The sequence below is a fragment of the Petaurus breviceps genome, unplaced genomic scaffold (assembly GCF_028583685.1).
Source record: "Petaurus breviceps papuanus isolate PSGF00001 unplaced genomic scaffold, PetGlider_PUasm1.0 126, whole genome shotgun sequence".
NCBI lineage: Eukaryota > Metazoa > Chordata > Mammalia > Diprotodontia > Petauridae > Petaurus > Petaurus breviceps.
This window is the reverse complement of record NW_027185655.1, coordinates 4,332,885-4,348,968: the sequence shown is the minus strand read 5'-3', so window position 1 is coordinate 4,348,968 and position 16,084 is coordinate 4,332,885. Positions and strand designations below refer to the sequence as shown.

The 16,084-nt window shown below is 39.9% G+C and overlaps 1 long non-coding RNA gene across 1 annotated transcript in view; it reads left to right on the top strand.

Annotated features, from left to right (window-relative positions):
* The window catches only part of LOC138169435 (uncharacterized), a 29,740-nt gene extending 14,288 nt beyond the window's left edge, over nt 1-15,452 (top strand). Inside the window, exon 3 of the long non-coding RNA XR_011170352.1 lies at nt 15,192-15,452. This is a non-coding gene — a long non-coding RNA (uncharacterized lncRNA). The remainder of the gene's footprint in view (nt 1-15,191) is intronic.
* The last annotated feature ends 632 nt before the right edge of the window (nt 15,453-16,084 follow it).

Below are 16,084 nucleotides of genomic sequence, written 5' to 3'. Positions count from 1 at the left end.
CATCATCACCATCACCACCATCATCACCACCACCATCATCATCATCATTATCATTATCATCATCATCATCATCATCATCATCATCATCATCATTCCCTATATTGGTGTACAGTGTTTTTGAAAGGTATAAACCAGGGGTGGCCAGGTAGCACAGTGAGTAAGAGCACCGGCTCCAGTGTTGGGATGACTTGAAGATCGAATCCCGGGCTCAGACACTTGGCACCACACCCAGAAATAACTGGCCGTGTAACCTTGAGCAAGTTACTTAACCCCAATTGCTTAAAAAAAAAAAAAAGAAAGGTATACACCAGAGGTGTCAAATGCATGACTCACCAGACTGAATGAGGCCCACAACACTCCCTAGCACATCTGATCCAGATGGAAATGTAATTGGGAAATATTTAACAAAATAAATGAATAAAAATTTGACAAAACAAAAAAAAATAAATCAAAATAGCAAAACAAATAAATTAAAAAATCACAAAATAAGTGAAAACCAATCAAATGTAGATAACATTACATTTCAAAGTTAAGTCACTCTGCAGCCTGTAGGGATCCTTACGTATGAATTAGTATCCCTTATTTATATTTGTGTTTGATAACATCGGCGTCTATTATTTGAAACACTGAAGTGTATCTTTATACACCCAGCAATAAAATGATAGACTTCATTAAAACAAACAAAATGGTTCAGTGTATTCATTATGCAGATTCTACAATCAGAAGAATAAAGTAAGTCAGTAAAAGCATTGATCTAATTTAAATGAAGGGAGTAAATCCATTTTCACATTCCTTTATGTATTCTTTATCAAAGTTTTAAAAATCAATTTTAGCTACAGTTTTATTGGAAAAACTTTACTAAGATTTTAGGTAGACTAACACTACCATTTAAATGAATGAGCCAATCAACAAGTATTGATCAATATTGGTGGGGTTTTAAAAATTAGCTAATAAGCAAACATTTAGTGAGCACCATTGGGTACTAGGCTACATGTTGGAAATGTATTAATAAATGGAGGTCTCTTCTCCCTATATTCTATTACATAAGTACACTCATATAAATAAGTATAACCCTTGTTTCAAGAGCCTTTCCTACAGAGGCCATAGAAAATGACTTTATCCCTTAAGGAAGGGAAGTACCAAAGAGTTGTGGTTTCATTATCATTCTATAAGGTTCCTCTCTCCCCAAGGAGTTTCAGAATAGGTGTGAATTTAATTGTAATGGACGAGAATCTATGAGATAAATTATGGGGATGACAGAAAGAAGACGAAAAGAATTTTTTAATGTTATTTTATGAAGAACATTTTACAGGTAAATTTGATAAGTGAATATGTAGAGAGACTACTAAACATGATGGTATAAGAGAAACTGGAGATGCTGGTTTCTTGTTATATGTGGAGAGAGACTAAAAAAAGACAGGGAGCATGAAGATGGGGATGTCTTCTTTCCTTATTACCAGACCATGAAGGACTTTAAAAGCAAAGGGAGGAATTTATAATGGATCCTATGGGTAACAGATAGATATTGGAGTTGATTGAATAGGAGAGTGACATTGTCAGCTTACGCTTCCTGAAATTCTACAGGATAATTTATATGGTGGTAGTAGAAGCATGAGAATGTGGTCTATGGCATCCTTCTACGTCTGGGTGTCACAGTTATTATAAACAGCAGAACAACTCGTCACACAACTGTCCACGAGAAAACATGCATGACTATATATGCAACTGTCGGCCATCTTTTGGCACTAAGCCTTCTTTGTTTTGTTCCTACAGATGATCTGGCTAGGTCTGGGTATAGGGTGAAGACCTACCACATTTCTGATGGGACTGTCCCTCTAGATCATCTGCCCCCTGACCAAAGGATCTTGTGTCACTAATCACAACCTTGATAATAGCTTATAAGCCCCCTGTTCTTTAGGGCACAGAGGTCATGAGACCCTGGTGATCAGTTGCCTCAAAGCCCCTTTACAAGTTTTAAGCTCTGGTTATATTTTTCAGAAATGGGCAGAGGAAAGGACCAAGAGCTGCAGAGATGAGGATTCATCAGAGAAACTGAGACCTATTGGATTTTGTGGACACTTTCACCTTGGTCTTCTGGACCTCAAAAGTAGTTCTTTTGTGGTCAAAGGACCCCTTTACACTCTTAAAAACTATTGAGAACTCCAAAGAGATTTTATCTGTCTGGGTTGTATCTATTAATATTTACCTCAATAGAAATGAAAATAGTATTAGGAAAATAATTTTGACCTCATTGACTCCCTGAAAATATTTCATGGACACTCAGGAGTTCCTGGACCGCACCCTGAGAACTTTTACTCCAGCCCAAGGCCATGGGGGGACCCCTACCCCACTCCACACACTTTTATTCTTTCTTAATCATAAATAGTTGCATAGACTTACAGAATATGAGAACAAGGAAAGACCATGGAAATCATTCCAATTTCCTAATGTGATGATTGAGTAAAGCAGGGCAGATAAATGAAGTGATTTGCCCAAAGTCTTTACAAAAGATGCACATTTGTTGAATTTGGTGCTAAATAGATGTTTGGTTTCATTTCCCATGTAATTAATGATTCTCTTCCCAGTAGAAACCTTGTCTTGTTAGAATTATTTGGTGATGTCTTTCTGACTGGAGGAGGGCAAGATGGCAACCCTTTGTCTTACCTTGGTCATGACTCATCATTGATGCCAAGTCTGTGGGTTTTTCTTTTTCCTTCTGGTATCATCAACCAAATCATCATCAACACTCAAAATATAGGGTGAACAATGTTTGCCAAATGAAAAGGGATGATTCTACCAGTGCTAAAGGAAAGAAATAGTTTCCAGGTTGTTATGCAAGCTTCACAAAAGTAATGGGAAGTGGGAATCTAAAATTGCTTGATATGTTAGTGAAAATGTTCTCTTTTCTTTGCACTTAATTAGACACCCTTGCATTAAGCAACTTAGATGAAGGTAGTAAATGGTATGTGTAAAGATGGCCCATGAAATTTTTAATTCCTTAAAATTTTTTTGACCCAACAATCATAAAAATGTGTCTTTCTCAATTTGTAAATTTGCTGTGGCACATGAAGATTGGATGTAGACAAATGGAGGTGTTTCCTTGCCTTCTCTTGATAGATAGCAATGTGAAATTCTGGATGTCAGAAACTAGCATTCTGTGGGCCAAAAAAGCAGAGAGATATTTAGTTTACTGGCTTAGAGAGAAGGCTGTCTATTCAGCAGTCAAGACCAAGGGGGCAGCTATAGAAGGAAGTGCTTGATTCCAGCTGCACAGCATATTTATTTGTGCCAAGAAATAATGACATTGATGGATGATGAATAGTTTTGGTGTAAAGCAAATGGCTTAGTAAGTTGGGTATGAGTGACCACTGGAATTCAAATACTCAAGAACTCCAGTAGATCTATGATGTCATGAAGTGGGGAGTTCCAGGCCAGGTACTGGGACATTGGACCCTCTTATTCACCTACTAAGGATCCCATATTTAAACAGGCAGATCAGGCTAGTAGGGGTATGTGGTAGGAATCGAACCTAGAACTTCTCTGCTCCATGTCCATCTCTCTGCTACACTTTTTTCAATCTAAGATTCTGGGTTTCTTCTCCTCTGACTATTTTAAAGGGTTTCCTCTTCAGTATTTTTCTAGCCTTTTCTATACTCACTTCATATGTGTCAAGGGAGGTTGTTGGCTAGCTAACTGTCAACTATAGTTGCTCCAGAGAGGATGGCTTCTGGTACGTACCAGCATCCACCTTTGTTTCCTTCCCACGCATTCAGTTATTACCGTTGATTCTGTCTCTCTAGAACCCATAAAATTCCACTGACAGCAGGGAAAGGTAAAAAATGGCATAGGAATGAATAGAGATCATAGGAAGAAAGTGAGTCACTGTATAGAATTAAATAATAACAGACTATTGTGTAGGCAGCTAGAAAGAGCATTGACCCTGGCATGCCTTTGACTAGCCTCCATCCCAAGACCTACCGAAGGGCATCAGTCTTTCCGAGTTTTCCCTTTTCTTGGCCCCTTTGTTGGTGGAGAAGGGAGGCAGTACTGGCCACACATCTGCAGATGTCTGGCCCCTCTCCCCACCTGGCACACCCAGCATTCTCTGCTGCTTAGGAGTCGAGCCAAGCCTAAGTGTAAAGAGGGTTTGGCTACAACTCGAGCTAATTAAGGAGCCAAAGCTATAAACCATTTGTACGTGTGCCCAGTTGGCTTCAGGGCATTGCTGGTAGTCTGGCATCAAGGCAAGTGGGGAGGGGGAGCACCCTCTCCCCTAGTCAGGTCTTCTTCTGACTGGTCATGGGGCAGTGAGTATGTCTGTGCCCTGCAACAACAGTCTTACTTAAAAGAAATCTAGTGAGCAGGTAGTTATGGGTAATGGTAGTTAGGTGGTACAATGGATGGAGTGCCAGGCCTGAAGTCGGGAAGACTCACCTTTTTGAGTTTAAATCTGGCTCCCGATACTTTCTAGCTGTGTGACAGTAGGCAAGTCAGTTAACCCTGTTTACCTTAGTTCCTCATCTGTAAAATGAACTGAAGAAATGGCAAACCCCTCCAGTATCTCTGCCAAGAAAACCCCAAATGGGGTCACAGAAAGTCAGACAGCACTGAAACATCTGAACAACAAAAGTTATGGGTCGCATCTGGCCCTACTGAGCCTTACTCCACTAGAGTGAGCCCAGAGAAGAGCTAAGCAGAAAGCAAAGAACACTGACCTCAGGGCTGCTCTCTGGCCCAGACAGGAAAGGAGACGTGGGATGTGATTTGAGGGGAACAGTGAAAAGATTCCCTGAAACATTGACCTCCATGGACTGCTTCAGTGTGCAGACCTACCATCATCCATTGCTTAAGGGCAGCCTGGTCAAATGCAAACACCCTTTGATAGGGGTGACAAGTCAGAGCATTTATACCTTTGCATGAATTGCTTTATCTGGTCACTAGCTAGCAGGACCCAATGAAATGAGTTCTGCAAGTGTGTTCTGGAAGGTTTAAAGCATGGGAGTCTCTTGGAGAGTTCTGTTCTGAGTGGAGTGCCACCATTCTCCCTGAATGGCTGGAAGCAACAGGAGGGCATTTGAGGGGGCAGGACAGAAAAGGGTGTTGAAGAGCAGCCTCAGTGTTGCCTAAAGGCCAGTCCTGGCCCAGAAGCAAAACACCTGGCATTAGCATGAGTTGGCAAATTTCATTTTTGATGCCCCAATTCTATAACCAATGTTTTGTTGTATTTAATAATGATAATATTAGCTAACTTTTAAAGCAACTTGTTAAAGTTTTCAAAAAGCTTTACAAATGTTATCTATCTAGATCCTTACAATGATTCTAATGATAATAACAATGATTATTAGTTCAAGGGTGGGGAAATGTGGTCCTCCAGGTCCTTGGGGGTGGCCTTTTGACTGAATCCAAGTTTTACAGAACAAATCCTTTGATTAAGGGGATTTGTTCTGTGGAGTTTGTATTCAGTCAAGGGGCTATACTTGAGGACCTAGAGGGCCATGTGTGGCCTTGCTGTGAGTTCCTACCCCTGGATTAAATGTTGTTCAGTTGTGTCAGTGGTGTCTGACTCTCCATGATCCCTTTTGGTGTTTTCTTAGTGTTTTGCCACTTCCTTCTCCAACTCATTTTACAGATGAGGAAACTGAGGCAAACAGGTTTCAGTGACTTGCCCAGGGTCACACAGCTAGTAAGTTTCTGAGGTCAGATTTGAACTTGGGTATTCCTGAATCCAGGCCTGCACTCTATCCACTAAGCCACCTAGCTGTCCCTTATAATAGCAATGATAGCTAATATCTATGCCTACTGTTTGCAAGGCACTCTGTTAAACTCTTTAAAAATATAATCACAACGACCCTGAGAGGTAGGTGCAATTATATCTCCATTTTGTAGATGAAGACACTGAGGCAAACAGTTTAAAGAGCTGGCATAGCAAGTAAGTTCCTGAGGCTGGATTTGATCTCCCATCCTCCTGACTCCAGGACTAGCTCTCTATTCCTCATACGACCCAGCGACTGATAAACATTAAAATCCCTGGCACTGTTTTTTTATTGAGAACCTGATGGTTCTGCTGCTTCTTCTCAGGCAGGATGCATAGTTTTCATAAAAATTACTAAAAATCATACACATTTCCATAAAAATTAACGTTTGTATTTGTCAAACTATAAGAAGAAGTGAGAAACATGTTAAGGGAGTGGGGATGTGTTTGTTTCCCCAGTGAATGAGCTTGGACCCCAGCTCCATCAGAATCTAGACTCCCACTCACCTTCAGGTCCATAGATAGATCCCAGTCTAAATACTTTTCTAAAACTCTGGTCATGGGAAGCGCAGATATTATTTTATAAGAAAAAGGGTCAGTGGGTTCTCAATTTTACAAGAATATCTTTTTATGGAAAAGAATCCTTCTATTTAAAACCTCACTTTCCTAACCCTCTTACAGTGTTGTACTTGGGAAAGGAAGTTTACGAATTCCAGCTACTTTTCTGACCTAGGACATGGGATTCTGGAACTGCTGCCTATGAATCTATGTTATGAATGCTTCCAACTTGGGCTGACCAGAAGAAGGATGAATTCTCAACTTTCCATTCTATTTATAGTGAGATGGTCTAAGAAAACACGGAAGCGTTGAACAAATAATAAACAATACCTTGAATCTGTCAGGCCTTTTATAATTTTCAAAACATTGTTACAGTTAAGTGATAACTAAGAATTTGGGGAGTTGGGGGCAGAGGTTGGTGAATTTACGCAGAGAAGGACCGGCAGGGACAGGACAAAACACTCTCTGGGACACCTTAATGATTGGATACCAGGAATGACTGGCTGCTTCAGGAAAGCTGATGAGGCTAGGGGAGTAGCCATCTGGTGGGAGTGGAGAAAGGGGAGAAAGCATGCCTTGGTCCAGTAGGGTCAGTGCCTTCTAATAGCTGCTGTGGATTTTCCCATTTAGAAAACCAACAAGAAACCAATTTGGTTTAGCCACATCGTCAGGGAAGGGGAGGGCAAGAAATCTTTAATCTTTAGGGAGCAGAGGGAAGTAGTGACACTTGCCTATAACATAGTCTGATTCTCTCTACATCTCCTAGGAAGGGTGGTGAGAAAAAAAATATTGGTGGCAAAAAAAGGCAGGGAACCCCCATCTGGTGCACATATATCTCCAGGCAGTAAAAGAAATTTGTCAAAGGAATATGGAATAGTTGGTAAATACCTATTAGCCTTTTGAAATTAATCTGTTTTATTTCTTCATTTATGTGGCAAACTCTAATAGGGAATATGAGAAAGTTTGCTGAAAGCCAGGAGTTATATATAGTAAAGCAGGGAACATTCATTAAGTAATTTTATGTTGCAAGGCACTGTGTTAAGGACTAGGAATATAAATACAAGCAAAAGGAAACAATACCTGCCCTAAAAGAGGTTATAGTCTAATAGAGGAAGATAGCATATAAAAAGAAAGTGGAGGTTTGTCCTAGAGCATGAGAGAGAAAGAATTCTAGAACAACAGAAAGAGAAGACAGAAGAATGTGGCTGGCCTGGGGCTCTTCCCAATGTGGAGTCCCCAGGAGGATCTCACCAGTGGGAGAAGGTGGCAGGCATAGTAGAGGAATGTTCCAGGAGAAGGAAGCCCAGGTTTTGAGGGAATTTCCAGAGTGAGACTGTACGTAGCTGAGGCATGGTGTCAAAGTCAAGAAAGTCAGAACCAGAGCTGGGAGGGGAATGGAAAAATTGGACATCCTGGGACAGAGTGTATTTATTTCATGTTTTGAAGCTAAAGCCAAGTTTTGCTACAAGATAGGATCCATTTGATTTAGAAAAAACAACACCCTATTGTTACAGAGGGGAAATGTAGGCAACATGGAAACAAAATATATAGATACAAAGCTAGCTTGGCACAGTGGACTTCAGGACCTGGAGTCAGGGAAGACCTGAGTTCAAATTCAACCTCAGACAGTACTAGGTGTGTGATCCTGGGCAAGTCACGTAACCCTGTTTGCCTCAGTTTCCTCACCTGAGGAATAAGCTGGAGAAGGAAATTGCAAATCATTCCAATATCTTTGCCCAGAAACCCTTCAAAGGGTCATGAAAAGTTGGTCACAACTAAAAATGATTAAACAACAACAATTTAAAAAATCTAACTGTTCTGAGACCTAGATGATGAAAACATTAATAATCGTTCATTCATTCCCTCATTCATCCAGCCTTGTCTTTTGAAAAAGATGAAAGCAAAAATTACTTTTTCTTCCCATGCTACAGGGAATTTCTTACATGGAAAGTAAGGATTTGAATCCCTATTCCCCTGGGTAATAAGAAAATTGTAAAATATTTGATTTGCTCAAATTCAGGATTTTCACCCATCTCCAAGAGGCTGTGATTCCAAACTCTCTTCCACAGTCTCTTAATGTTGACTTAACTACAGGGTGTGAAGCACAGTTGCATGAAATCCATTAGAACCAAATCTCCGACAACCACCACACTATTCCAGTGAAGGGAAGGGTCCTAGCTGTACTGAGGACTGGGCAAGAGCTGAGTATCACCAGCAGCCACCAGGAGTAACTTACATGTATTGAAGTTTTATTTGTGAACTTGTTGGTTTTAAATTAAAAGAATAAAATCCCAAGGAACAGAGATAATAAACAACTAAACTTATTATAAAGACACATATCTGTGAGGTCATCATTTGTTTTTCAATTGTGTGGTTGATGACAGTTTTTTTTTTGCTTTAATTTTTTTAATCAACTAGAAAAATGCTATAAAATACTATATTGAAATAGGGCAGCCAGATGGTACAATGGATAGAGTTTTGGACCTGGAGTCAGAAAGACCCCTTTTCCTGAGTTCAGATCTGGCCTCAGACTCTTATTAGATTGTGACCTGGGCAAGTCACACATCTATTGCTACCTCAGTTTCCTCATCTGTAAAATAAGCTGGAAAAGGAAATGGCAAACCATCCCAGTATTTTTGCCAAGAAAACCCCAAATGGGGTCATAGAGAGTTGGACACGACTAGTAGAGGCCAGAATTCCTTTGCACAGGGAAATTCACAGCTCTCCTCTCCAAACAGTGGGACAAGTTTGATACCAAAGAAAGAGGGTGGGACTCCATGATGAGTATAAGAGAAGTTTAATGATCATAATGGGTTACTTAAATAGGGGCAGAATGATGGATCCCTGACAAGAGCTTAAGAATCCTCAGCCTGGGGCAGGAGCCAGATGATTTAGTGAATCCCTGCAAAGACCCCAAAGAAGCCTCGTGGTAATTTATGGGAATCAGACAAAGGAAGGAGTGGTAGAACATCCTTACGTGTGTCATCACAGTTTAGCTAATGTTCTGATTTCCTGCTTAGTGCTGGGCTTGAATCCAGAGCCCTGGGCATCCAGGCCAGTGCTGCTGGGTGAATTTCCAGACACACAAGGTCTTATACTGGTCACTATGGCCTTGTTATGGCTTTCACCAATCAGGACCCCACAACAACTGAAATGACTGAACAACAAATAGGTACAAAGCCACAATTCAGCCAATCAGCATTTAATAAGCACCTATGGTATGCCAGGCATTGACCTTTGGGGATACAAAAGCCAAGACTGAAACAATCCATAATCTTAAGGACAAAACAGTACATATATAAGTATGTGCAGAATAAACACAAATAGGATAAATGCAAGGTAGGAAGGGGGAAGGTTATTAGCATCTGGGAATAAGAAAAGGCCTCATGCAGAAGGTGATATTTAAATTGAGTAATGAAGGAAAATTAGGGACCCCAAGAGACAGACATGAAGAGGAAGTTCATTCCAGTCATAAGAGAAAGGTGGGGCCAAGGTATGAAAATAGACAATGGACAGTTGCATGTAAAAAATAGAGAAGGCCAATGTAGCTGCACCACAGAGTTCAGAGTGGGGCAGGGGTGTGGAGTGTTCAATGAGGAAAGGTCAGCTGGGGAGTGAAGAGCTTTAAACATTAAAGAAAGGAGTTAATGTTTTTTGACCCAACAATACCACTACTAGATCTATTTCCAAAGATCATTAGGGAAAAAGGAAAAGAACTGATGTGATCCAAAATGTTTATAGTAGCTTTCTTTGTGGTGGCAAAAAACTGGAAATTTCAGACATGCCCATGAACAAGCTGTGGTATATGATTGTGATGGAATACTACTGTGCTGTAAGAAATGATGAGCTCGATGAGCTCAGACAAACGTGGGAAGACTTGCATGAAATAATGGAAAGCAAAATGAGCAGAGCCAAGAGGACACTGTATACAGTAACAGCCATCTTGTTTTAAGAAAGACTTTGAGCAAATAAGTCATTTTGACTATTATAAATATCCAAATGAACTATGAAGTTGTAATTATATAACTATAAAATGAAGAAATATGCTGTCTGATCCAGAGAAAGAATTGATAATTCAAAGTATGTATAGAATAATTTTACACACACACACACACACACACACACACACACAAATTGTATCTAAAGGTATACACACTCTCTAGGGTGGGGGGGGAAGAAATTTACATGATAATTCTATTATATATTTAAAAGAAATATCAAGTTATACACAATAAATTAATAGTTGCATGTGCAATCATCTTTTTATTATGCGATATTATGGAATGCTTATTTTATTCTATAAATTAGAAAAATAAAAAGAAATTTTAAAATATTTTCCATTGAGGCAAAAGGGAATTACTGGAGTTTCTTAAGTAGAGGAATGACATTGGTCTGCATTTCAGGAATATGACTTGGACAACTGTGTGGGGAGACATCAGAGGGGAGACATAAGCTAGGAGTCTCTTGTCACACTCTGGGTGCTAAGAGCTTCAAGAAGAGTTGATGAGATCACAAGATTTAGACTTAGATCTTTTTTTTTTTTGCCTTTTGGAGGGCAATTGGGGTTAAGTAACTTGCCCAAGGTTACACGGCTAGTATTTTTTGTGTGGGTGTTAAGTGTCTCAGGCCAGAACTGAACTCGGGTCCTCCCGATTCCAGGGCCGGCGCTTTACTCACTGCACCAGTGACTAGCTGCCCCTAGACTTAGATCTTAAAGCTCATAAAGGCCAACCCCTATCCCATTTTAAAAAGGAGGAAACTGAGTCATACAGAGGTGAAATGATTTACCTAAGTCGAAGAAGATAGCATGTAAGAGAGAGCACATGGATTCAAGATCCAACACTCATCTAAAGTTCAGCAAACATTTATTTAAAACCTTCTTTGTGAGAATACAGCAAGCATTGCAGAAGATAGACAGTTTAATTTAACAAGCAGTTATTAATTAACTAATCACTCAACAAGTGTTAATTAAGCCCTGGTTTTATACCAGGTATTGAGCTAGCTTCTGAGGATATAAAAATAAAGCCACAAACAGCCTCTGTCCTCATTGTTGAACATCTACTTGAGGATACAACATATAAGCAGATTATTTGAGGTGGGAGAGAATAATAATAGCTGGGGGGGGGGTGCGAAGGAAAGTTTTTCATAGAACTTGGCACCTAACCTGAGCCTTAAAGGAAGCTAGCGATTCCATGAGGTGAACATGAAGAGGGTGCACATTCCAGGCATGGGGGACAGCTTGTGCCAAGACTTGGAGGCAAGAGATGGAATGTTGTGAATGGGAAACAGCAAGTGGTCCAGTTTGGCTGGAACAAAGAATGCACGAAGGGGAGGGATGTGAAATAAATCTAAAGTTAGGTTAGGCTGGAATAAGACTATCGGGGGCAGACAGGCAGAGCTTTCAATGCCAAACAAAAGAGTGTGTACTTGATCTTAGGAGCAATAAGAGAGTGATGTTGGCAGCTGTATGGAGCATGCGTTGGACAGGAGAGAGAGAAAGGGGATTAATTAAGATGCTGTTGTACTACAGCAACAGCAAAACTATTTCTACTATTAGTACTACCAGTACTCCTGCTAGTACTAATGCCACTACCAGTACTATTGCTAGTACTACTACTACCAGTACTACTAGTACTACTACAAATACTATCAGTACTACTAGTACTGGTACTAGCACTTCTGACAACAACAATAATAATATACTCAAAGTTCAACCCACCACCCATACTACAAGTGGGGAGATCAGCTAGAGCAAGGTCGAATTGGAGGAATACCGACCAGGGTGATGCACATCCTGTACTTCCTGTGCCTTATGGTATCTGTGAAGGCTTGCTATAAACCATGAACCATCTAAGATTTAGGCTCTGGCCACTGATTGGGTTAGTGCCCCAGGCAGTTTGACAATCCTTAACATCAAAGAAACAGATGGGTGGCATGAGGTTACAGATTAGCTCTTCTCAAGTCTGTCATGATGATCAACTTGAGAACAGCCAAATAAGTGGTTTTCCTTTGTGTTCTGGTACCCCTAAAAGGCATGAAATATGGGAACCAATCAGAAATATCAATACTCATGGAAATGCTTCAGGGTATTCTGACTGAACATTAAAGTGAGTAAATCACAAATGTGCATGATGTAAATACTTTCATATATACCTATCACAAAATTAGAAACAAATTTTATCAGTTATAGGCACAAGTCCTCCCACTTTGTCAATGGCACCTTTAACTACAAGTCATACAACAATGTATTGGTGACCAATGCAGGGCACTTGCAAGAAAAAAACTTCATCTCTAAGCCAAGATTAGATGAAATAAAAGATAAAACTGAGATAAATACTACTAAAATCTGAAGAGAAAAAAAAGAAATGAAGGTCCCTGAAATTAATTAAAAATCCAGGAATTATGTATAATAATGAAATAGAAGACAAAAACAATGCTGATATTTCAAATGATTTTGAAAAAAGTAAATGAGCATACTTTGACAAGAATTTGTGATCAAAATCATCCATTTTGCATTTCATATTGTTCTCTATCATTTAATCATAAATTCCTCTATTCTCTGTAAATCTGACAGGTAACCTATTCCTTGCTCCCCTACTTCGCTTATAGTATCAGCCTTTGTATCTAAATCATGTATTCATTTGGAATTTACTGTGGTATATGGTGTCAGACGTTGGACTATGCCCAGTTTCTGCCATTCTATTTTCTAGTTTTCCCAGAAGCTTTTGTCAAATAGTGAGTTCTTATCCCAGAAGCTGGGGTCTTTGACAAGAATTTGAAAAATCCTTTTAGGGTCTAATGGCATGCATTCAATTATAAAACTGATTATACCAAGAATAAATCATGGTTTAGCAAATGGCATTTGCTAAAAACATCATCCATTTGCTTTGTTTTTTAGTCTTTTTCAGTTATGTCCAACTCTTTGTTACTCCTTTTGGGGTTTTCTTGGCAAAGACACTAGGGTGGTTTGCTATTTCCTCCTCCAGCTCATTTTACAGAAGAGGAAATTGAGACAAAAAGTGTTAAGTGACTCACCAAGGGTCACATAACAAGTAAATATCTGAGGCTGCACTTGAACTCAGGTCTTCCTGACTCCAGACCCAGCATTCTGTCTGTTTTGCCATCTAGCTGCCCAGCAACAAAAATCATCATCAATACAATACAAAACAAAACAAAACAATACAATACAACACAACACAACTCAATGCAATGCAACACTATACAATACAATACAATGCAAGACAAGGACCATTTATTAAACACTATGTGCCAGGTACTCTGCTAAGTTCTAGGGGCACAAATAATAAGAAAGACAGTCCTTGACCTCAAGGAGCTTACAATCTAATAGGAGAAGAAAAGACACAAAAAGGGAGGGATAGAGGGTACCCAGAGCAGGGGCATGAGGGTGTTGGACTTGAAGTCAACCAGAACACTTAGTGGTAAACGAAGAGATAAATGGGAATTCTTTTTTTTCCTTTGGAGGGGAATTGGGGTTAAGTGACTTGCCCAAAATCACACAGCTAGTAAGTGTGTCAAGTGTCTGAGGCTGGATTTGAACTCAGGTCCTCCTGACTCCAGGGCCAGTGCTCTATTCACTGTGCCACCTAGCTGCCCCTAGATGGGAATTCTGATCACTAAATAAAGGAGGCTTTGGGAAAAGTTTTTTACTCTACCCTTCAGCCCTCCAAACAGAAGGATAAAAGCAACTGAGGGATAATGATAAGGCAGATGCAGTCTTCATGATGATGAGTTTCTTGGTGAACAGCTTAACAGGGGGTGTGGTGGGAGGAAGGAGAGAAGTGAGGATGGGGAGAAGGAAGATGGTCGGGGCTAAACCAAGCCTAGTAATTGGTGAAAATTAAGTGAGAACAAATACATTCTCTGATGATATTTGAAAGGAAGCATAAAATCACTTCTGAACATGTGTATGATTGTAAATGAGGTAGCCACTGTCATGGTGAGAATCTTAGGATAAAAGGTGGAGCTTTCCAGAGGTGGAGATGGAGGGAGGGAGGGGGAGAGAGACAGAGAGAGAGACAGAGAGAGAGAGAGAGAGAGAGAGAGAGACAGAGAGAGAGACAGAGAGAGAGACAGAGAGACAGAGAGAGAAATGATGTTAATGGAATAGGAAGATCTTCCCTGTCCATTAATAGGCCTCACATAGAATACATTAGGGGAAGCTTTCACACCTATTGGTACTGAGCTCATTAGGCACTGAGTCACAAGGGTTGTGATGCCTTCTGGCTCTGAACCTATTAGCTAGAAGTATATATATATTATGGGATGAGATTTTGCTTTGGGGGTTTGCTCATGAGAAGGACCAGACTCTGAGTAGCCATTTGTTAAGAGACCCCAACTACTCAGAGGTTTGTGCTCTCCTGATCTGAGGGTGTATGTAGGTGGTTGTTCAGACAGTTGGAGTCCTGTTTTTTGAATCTCTGTGCTAATTTCTCTGCTTGTATTTTCTACTTATTTGTAATTAAAGTAAGATTGTTGACCCCTTTAAAGGCTGTCTTTCCTTTAGAAAAGCAGATCAAAGAACCTGTGCTAGCTGGCCATCCTGGGTGTGCTAGGGTGCTTGCTAACACAAATAAAGAGAGAGGGGAAGAGAGATCTTGAAGCTCTCCAGAAAGCCCTTGTGTTTTAGGATATATTAAAGGTAAGAGTCTAAATCTTGTGTATTCCATGCCAAATTATGTAAAACAAATGACTAGCAAAAGGAAGACAGCACAAAAGGTCCCTGCCCAAGCTTCACTTAATGGCTGTATTTTGAGCCCTCCTGCCTAGAGTGAAAGTCAATGGTAACTGTTTTTCTTTGGAATGGCAACCCTCAGGGACTTCCCCTCCCACCTTAATTTTTATCCTTTTTTTCTAATTAAAGGGACCGTCCCTTGACTCACTTCTTAAAGAGGCCTATTCTCTGAATGGACCTTATCTCACTGTGAGTGAGTACATGAAAAGACCTTAACCTAAAAGGGCCAGGGTCTCCCATTGCATCCTGGGTCATCTCCAGTCATCCTGATGAATATCTGGTCACTGGATCCAGATAGTTCTGGAGGAGAAAGTGAGGCTGGTGATCTTGCATGGCCCTCCCTCCCTCAAATCAAAGTCAACTGCAAGTCATGTCCTCATTTCCCTGCTGCCATGGTCCTCTTCGAAAATGAAGGAAACGACCTGTGAGTAGACATTATGTATTAAACATTTGTAAATATATAAAAGTTGTAAAAATGCATATCATTTAATTATTTTACATTGTCCTAATGTATTTGCACACTGCTATGTATTTCACAGCATTATCCTCATCTACTAATTTAGCAATCTTAAAAAAAAAAGATAAGGCGGCCTTTTCCTTCTCCACTTCCTCCTCCTCCTCCTCTTTCTTCACCTTCTCGTCTTTTGCATTTATTTTCTAAATTAAATGTTTCTATTGATAATGTCCCTTAAGATCATTCTCAAATAGCTCATTATGTTATTTGACTAATGTTACTTATCATTGCCATTGTTGGCCTGGAATCACAATCATCCCAGATACCTCTTCTCTCTTGTATACAAATCCCTTGATAGTCACCATGTTGTTTCATTGTTAACTTGGCAAGAATAATGTCATTGAGTGTAAGCCCTTGTAGATTGGTTTTCACATCTAAGGACATTTTCTGAAATAATCATTAATATGTCAAGAAAAGAAAAATAAAGCAAGAAAAAGATGTAGACCATCCTACTGCAGTGGTCATGGATAAAATATGGATCCTTTATCCTCAGGCTTCCAGTGAAGTT